Source organism: Anser brachyrhynchus (assembly GCF_964034855.1).
Source record: "Anser brachyrhynchus genome assembly, chromosome: 5".
Classification (NCBI taxonomy): Eukaryota; Metazoa; Chordata; class Aves; order Anseriformes; family Anatidae; genus Anser; species Anser brachyrhynchus.
The window spans coordinates 13,413,878-13,421,777 of NC_137699.1; the positions used below are offsets into that span (position 1 = coordinate 13,413,878).

The 7,900-nt window shown below is 48.0% G+C and overlaps 1 protein-coding gene across 5 annotated transcripts in view; it reads right to left on the minus strand.

The window, feature by feature from the left end:
• TSPAN18 (tetraspanin 18) overlaps positions 1-665 on the minus strand; it is a 110,907-nt gene extending 110,242 nt beyond the window's left edge. For 2 of the 5 annotated variants that reach the window (XM_080594333.1, XM_080594322.1), the window contains exon 1: positions 577-665. The gene's annotated coding sequence lies outside the window, so the exon portion shown is untranslated. The remainder of the gene's footprint in view (positions 1-576) is intronic. The other 3 variants (XM_080594334.1, XM_080594326.1, XM_080594329.1) reach the window with 3 other exon arrangements.
• Positions 666-7,900: the final 7,235 nt, after the last annotated feature.

The window sequence follows — 7,900 nt, forward strand, 5'->3', positions numbered from 1 at the left end:
CCACTGGCTATTCGATGAAATACGTGCCTGCAGCCTATTAATTGCGTTCGCAGTTTCTGTTATTACAGAAACACAGGCAGCAAGCACGCAGGGCTCGCTAATAGCCAAGAGCGGCATTAGGGAGAAATAAATTACGCTTACCAAAGAGACCTCACAGGAAAACCAGCCAAACGCAATGCAAACGCTGCCTACTCGCTCACTGCGCTACCTACCCGCAGAAGTTTAGGTTCCTACAAAGCCGGCTCCTACAAACCCCCGTCCTCGGGCAGCACCGACCCGGGCGGGCAGGGCTGCAGGCTGCGGGGGAGCAAAGCCCCGCCGGGCTGGGCACAAGTGGGAACCGCGGGTAACTCCCCCCCCCCCCGTCCCCCTGCTCCATCCCGGCCCCGGGGGCGGCAGCACCCCGACCCCAGACCTACAGCGGGGCACGCCCGGGGCACGCAGCGCTCCCTCCCGGCACCGGCGCTGCGGGAGCGGGGACGAGAAACCCGGGCACGGCCGCGGGCAGCGGCTGGGGCTCGGCCGGACCCCGGTGCCGAGCCCCGCAGCCCCTCCGCGGCAGCCCCGGCCCCTTACCTCCCGGCGGCTCCCGCTGCCGTGCTCGCCCCGTGCCCGGCCGCCGCCGAGCGCCGGAGCCGCCAGCGGAGCGGCTCCGCCTCCGGCCGTGCCCCCCCGCTCCGCCCCCGGCCCGGCCCCGCCGCCGACAGCGCCCGGCCCCGGCTGCCGGGGAGCCCTCGGTGAGCCCCGGGGGTCCGGCAGCACCAGGGCTTGTGGCCCGGGGACAGGCGGGTGTGAGCCCGCCGAGCGGCTCCGGCGCGGTGCGGCACGGCAGAAGTAGCGCGGCTGTCTTGAAGGGGGCATCTCCGGCCCCCGCACGCAGCCTGAGCGCACCTGGGGGGTCGGATGTGATGAGCCGAGGGTCTCTTCCAACGTACCTGGTTCTGTGATGCGCTGATAACCCGGCTGTGCCCCTTTGGGGCGACGCTTCACGGGCCCTGCTGCTCACAGAGGTACTTGCTGCCTTGGCGGTAAAGAAACCGAGGGCGGAAAAAGCGTGCAGAAGTTACACGTACTCTCAATAGCAACACCTCAGGAGTAAGGAGTCAGTAAACTGGATGTAGCACTTGCATATGGTAAGAGATAATGCAGACCCTGTGAGTTGTCCCACGCAGGCACGTCCTGGTGTTTCCAAGAAGCCCTGTTTATTTCACGCTGCCCTGCAAGACAAGGGGATGCGGATCTGGATCCTCCCAGCTTGTTGGAAGAACAAGAGGCAACACGAATGTCTAGCAGTGCTGTGCAAAGGAAAAAAGACGCGCCAGCATCTCCATGTATCTGCTAATGCCTCCTCTATCTGGTAATGAACAGATACAAGGCTCCCCAGGTGCAAATATTGGCGTTGGCTTTCTTTTTTCCCTCTTGTGATATAAAGATAGGGAGATACGCACAGAAGCTAACACTTATGGCCCCAAATCCATTTCTCTGTAATAGCAAAACTAGATTGCACAACCAGATCGTATTTGTAACATATGTTTTGTTACAGTCTATTGCTTAAGACAGGCAATCATTTTCAGGTCTGATATTTTCTTATAATGCTTGGGCCCCTGTTTTTCCATTGCTGTTTCACTGTTCATTTATTTGTGTCACAGCGTGAGCCTACCTCTCCTTGCTCTTTGTGGCTGAGTAGGGGATTTCCATTTCTTTATTAGGCACAGTTTGACACGAGGTAATAGCCTTGTTCCTCATTTGATTCCTTTGCAAAGGACTCGGAGTGCTATTTTCCAGGAGGCTGGGTTGTCACACTCCTCGAGCAGCGGATCGTGGTTCTTTCAGGCCACGGTGACATTTGTGCTCAGCAGACCTGTCACGCTGCACCCCCCCCCGACACAGCGCCTGCACCCCACCCTCAGCCCCGTGCTGCCCCAGGCCCGTGCCAGGACCCCACAGTTTCGCTATATATGCGGTGAATAAGCCGTGAAAATGTGGGATCGCATGCAGAGGGCTTCTAGGAAACTGAGCGGGCTTGCTCGTGCCCCAGACACGCAGTTTTAAACAGCTCCACGTCCCATAGAAAACTTCCCTTCCTCCTCGGGGGCACCCTTGCATTTTTCCAACAGCTGCCCCCCCAGCTCCAGTGACATCACCATTCTGAAACTATTCTGGAAAAACGTACAGGGCGACGTATTGAGACTTATACATGTTTTCTGTTTTCCACCCTGATTCCATGAAACTGTTTTGTAAATGAACAGAAGAGAGCTATATGTGACCCCAGCTTCCCAAGCCCCCACGAGCCCGCATAGATACAATAGTCCTCTTACATGCTCAATGTGCAATTTAAGGGGCCGCCACCGAAAACGAGCTTCCCGAGCTTATAGTGCTTTCACTATCATGAAGGAACTGCTTTGTGAGTCCCAGCCGGCGCTGAGCTGAGCTTTGCACTTAAAGCTGGGGTTTACATTCATCACTACGTATGAAGGATGTAGTATATCCCCCACGAACTGAGCACATAATACCAACAGCCTTGGATAAAAACAGTTTTACTATAGATAAGCTTGCAAGAGGGACGTTTTACTTGTTTTCTGCTAAATACATCACTGACATGAAATCAGAAGAAGGAAATAGTTCCATGGCTTAGCCCAAAGCACTGGAGCCGCTTTCTCCTGTTTCAGCAGAGCCAAGAGCTGAAGGGCTGCCCCGTGAATATCGCATCCCACGTACCGTAATCTGGAGTCTCTCCCAGTACCTTTCTGATAGGTACAAGTTTTCAGAAGCAGAAATTGCCACGTTGGGAAGCCATAAACAAACCGGGGCAGGTTCCTCACTGGTGCTAACTGTGGATTTTGAGAGAATTGAGTTTAACTCCATGCAGCTAACCCAATGCTTCTAACCTCCCTCCCGCCTGTGCTTCACGCCTGACTTCCCAGCTCCGCAGTCTCCCTTCTGCTTCCTCCCCACCTTTCCTCCCACTTCCTTTGCCTCCGGACATCTCCTTTTCTTTTCCGATTATTTTCTCTCAGTAGTCCTACTAATGTTTTTCGAATTTGCTGTAAGGCGTATAAAGAAGTAATCCAAGCACAATCCAGCTTGGCTGCAGTTCCGAGAGCTGGACCGACACGCAGCCCAGCTCGTTGCCTCGGCAGATGGGCAGAAGGAAACTCTCTGGCATCTGCATGCTGGAACCTGAGTATCAGTCTATTTCCAGATAACTGTGGCACATTCCAGGAGCAATCTGTGCTCAGTAGAAATCACAGTGTTATTAACTCTGCCGTGAGGCTGAACGGCACTTCGGAGAGCGCAAAGCAAACAAGGCCTTAGCCCCAGCGAGCCGAAGATGACAAACTGACTGTCCGAAGCTGATCACCCGCTCCCAGGTAAAGGTACCGAAGGAAGCGATCTTGTTTTTTCGACACGTCGAGCACTCGTTCCACCCATCAGTACGCTCCATCAGCTGCTATCAGACTGCTTTCCCAGGGCCCCTCCATCAGGCCTGGGAAAACAGCATGAGGGGACAGTTGACGTACTGGTAGCGAGAGGTTTGTTCAAGCTTCATCATTAAAAGTATAATTAAAACCTTGCCAGTATATTTTTCAACCCAGTTTTGCTTTCCCAGGCTCAGCTGGGAAAACTGAAGCTACAATGCTTACAACGTGGTTTCTTTGTCAATATCTATATTTCCCAATCGTTTTCGCTCAAGCAACAACGAGTATTTTGGAGAAAGAAATATCACAGGCCCTCACACAGCTTTGCCATGCTTTTTTTTTTTCAATCACTAATTAATCTGTTTTGAATATTCATTTGCAGATTTATTTTTCCCAATTTCGGTTCCATGTTTACTTGATCACGTTAACGCACATGTACGTTTTTCCAAAGGGAAAAGCATGTCCTGTCACAATTTCACATATGACCCTCTTATGTTTCAGACCCTTGGTGACTCGCAGACCACAAGATGGGAAGCAGGTTTCTAGGGCAAAAAAAAAAAAAAAGTTCTTCTGAAGATTATCCACTCCGTGAACAACGCTTTGTGCACACTGAGATACACAAATAGGTAGACATAATTTTGCTAACTGCTTTTCTGCACATCCCCCTCCTTCTTTGTCACTTTGAAGTAGCAGGATCGTACAAAAGAACTGGCAGTGATGCCTGAAACCAAAACTCCAGAAGCAACAATTGAACGAGCCTCTGGACCCTGTCCAGAAAAATCTGAATTAAGAGAATTCTTTATAATAATTTTAATATTAATCACTGAAGGCATGCTTTTAAAGAAAAATGAACATATTTAAGATGATACTCGTTTCCAGTGCTAACAACAGATAAAGCTGTATATTACTGAACTGAAGGAAACAAATTAACAATGACAAAATAGAAAATATGCTTTGCATTGTTATTTTTTTGCTTTTTTTTTTTTAAAAAAAAGTTTCCTAAAATGGAGCTTATGCCAAAACCCCATGATTTCCAACTGCACATCCTTTGCAAAAGTTTTCAACTTTCCTATTTCCTCTGAAATTTGCAGCTTTTTTTTCTTCTGTATTTCTTGAACATCACAAGTAAACAAAATTTGTTTCCCACAACCTTTTTAGTCATTTTCAGTCACTAAGGACAAGCACCATGGAGGCCCCCATTGCACCAGACACCCCACAGTCCCTATGCCCTACAGGTCTACATACGACAAAAGAGACAAATACAGGGGAACGGCCATCCCTGTTCACAAATAGGAAATCAAGGCACAAAGAATTAATGAAGAAAAAGTACTGGAGGTCTGTGGCAGCTCTAGGACATGAGCTAGGAGATCCTGGATCCCAGACAAGTGCCTTATTCATCCAAACATGTATCCCCAAATGTTTTGACACTTCTTGGCATTTGCTTTTCTCTTGTAACACTAAGGGAGGAGGCTCAAATGCAGTTTTAAAACTCTGTCTCACACTAAAATCCTGAAACAGTTTTTGTTCTCATAAGATTTTATAAAGCACCTATTTCTTCCTTTAAGAGAAAGAAAGCTAACAGACATAGCTTCAGGGTTTATTTTTCCTTGAGATATTCCAATTAAGTAACGCTTTATTGGACAGTTGGAGTTGTTCGTGTTTTTTTTCTTTTTCTTTTTTTTTTCTGACAAAGAAAAGGTACACAGTTCACAGATATCTCTGCAGAGAAAAGCAGTAACTGCCAAGGGGCAGATGGAAGTGTTGAAAACTTCACTTCTGACAACAGCTAGATGGTCACCCAGCAATTTGTTTCAACACAGCCAGTTGTGTTGCCATAACTTGTTAAACATCTGCTAAAAACATATGGAATCCTCTTGGGGGATGTAAATTGATGCCATTCATCAAACTATTTCACGGCTTCCCTTCTCCCCAAATGACCCCCTCCAGAGAGCCAACTGAAGCAAAGGAGCTTGATGTCTTATGTACAAAGGGATCCCTAGCCAGAAAAGTGGTGATAGCTCCCCTTGAACCTGGGAGAATGTCCTACCCTTCTGAAGCACATGAAGTAACATGGTTAAGGAGAAAAGCAAAATAACACACCACCAGAACTCCGAATCAGCCATCCAGTGAAAGGAGGAAGCCTGGTGTCCTACGGCAGAACTAGTCCCCATTTTGCAGAAATTAGTTTCCACGGGCGCTACCAAGTTAATCAGGAGACTGTTGAAATTATGACCTTTGGCATGGAAGGCCCTAAAGTTCTTCCTGGTGTCACATAAAATAGAATTTTATTAAATCAAGAGAGTTGGACTGTTTGGTGTCTAAACACTGGGATAAACGCTCACTGCTGTGTAAAATGACCGCAGGAAGGCTGCAAAGCACCCGCAGCGTCGGTGATTTGGAGCGTTACGACTGGCACTCAGTTTGCATGGTCTAATGGCTGCCGGACATCAAGCGTGATCCCAGAATTGTTCATGGTCCGATTCAGTGCCCTGAGTCGAGCGTAGCTTTCAAGGTCTGAGCTGATCTCCAGTGACAGATGGAGATGTCACATCCTGACATGAAGTCCATGAAGCAATGGTTGGATTGTGATGCTACCATAACCTAATTAGAATAGCTGCCGAAATGCACACACCTTTCTTTTGTTCCCTGAAGCTTCTTTGTTTTGTTTGTTTGTTTTGTTTTCTCACATCACTTTCTTTCTTTAGTAGAAGATATTATTTCTCTGCAGACCTCTTTTCACTTGTCATTCATCCCTCTTGCAAGCACACACAGCCAGGGCAGAAACTGAACCGCACAAGTTTTGCTTCCTTTTCCTCAGTCTCAAGAGTCCTTCTGTGTAAGCGTGCGTAAGGGAGCCCTGCTCTTCTGTCAGCGAAAGGGGACTTGTAAGAGAACAGGGCACCTCTGCGGGGTACGAGGCTGGGAGATTGCTGAATGCTGTGCAGTGGAACTTTGTGCTAGGGTAAGATCAGTTATTTTTAAAAGTGCAGTAATAAAACGGGCAGTCCTTGTGAATCCTTCAGCAGGCACTAATTAATTAGCCTGCCGTGTTTACAAGTGAGGGCGAACGAATGCCAGGGATGGGGAGTGATTTCCCCAAGGAGGCATCAAGATTAGAATTTACGGCTCCTAACCTGTGATCGAACCACAGGATCGCACCTCTCTCAGCTACTTCAGACGTGAGGTTTCTTTACCTGACGATGGCAACTCTTTCACTGGCTGGACACTCGGTAGTTGGAATGACTGTCATGCAAATATGGTTATTTTATGACTGAAAAATATGAATTATTGTAGGCTGATGTGGAACACAGGTTGGAACTGTGAGCCCCTTATCTGATTGATTCCTGCTGTGAATATTTTAAACAACATTGTGAGTTACTAGCTGCTGTTTCCTATCAGGAAGAGATAACTGTGGATTTATTAAAGGTTGGAGCCAACTTCACCCCTGGTTTAACTAAACTGATTTGAATGAAAAAAATGCCAAGGACACATGCTTTAAGTAGCTCCTAGCTACCTAATGACATTAACTTATTGTACATACATTGCAAAAGTTTTCAAAGCAAGAAAAAAGAAGCCTCTCCTTGTTTCCTGTTTTTCTGAGCTACCCACAGAGAAGGATCCAGAATCCAAATTCTGCTCTCAGACATCCCCAAGATGCTCTTCCAGACCACTAGAGGCTGAATCCAGCAAACCCTTGAAACCTGAGAAGTAAGGAAAGCCTGGCAAAGGCTCTGAAGCTTCCTGCTCCTCCCTCTCGCATCCAGCCCCTTTGAGCAGCCTTTAACGCCTTGCTTTGGCATTTGTGATCCTGGCTGTGATAACGAATTGCAAAAGTGGGCGTGAAAGCGAAAAACATGAGAAGAAAATGTTAGCCGGACTTCTCTGAAATCATGGGAAGTACAGCTGAGTCAAGACTTAGGAGTTTAGAGGGGAATAGGGGTTTGCCCAAATCACTTCTGCAGCACTGCTTTTAAGAGAGTTTCAATTTCTCTGGTAGAGATGCAGAGGGAACAAAGCAGTGCAAGCCCTCAGGTCAGCCCCCCGTGTGCCGTTTGCAGTACTGTCTGTGCATTTCCATCTCTCACCTTCTCAGTACATCTCAGTGTCTCTCAGACTTTCATCTCCTTTTCTCTGGACTTGTTTTCTCCTCCAGTTTCCAGCCCTGTTGCTTTCTCTATTGGACTTGCACTAATTCTTTCTTTTCCTCCATGTCTTCCTGTGATAACCTTTTCTCTTTAACCTGACAGAGTGCGGGCAAATATCTGTTGCAAGCAAAAGCAATGACATGTTAAAAGGATGAGAACGGAAACTCTGGCTTCCTTGGAAACAGCCACTGAAATGAAGCAATACTTTTGTGAAGGCCAGGGTATTGATAGAGCAGCTGGTCGCCTTCCAACGGGGATTCTCGATGTTCCAGGGCTATAATCAGGCAAACATAGAATTTGCCAACCAAGGCTTTATTCAATGTGCCAGGGAGCAGC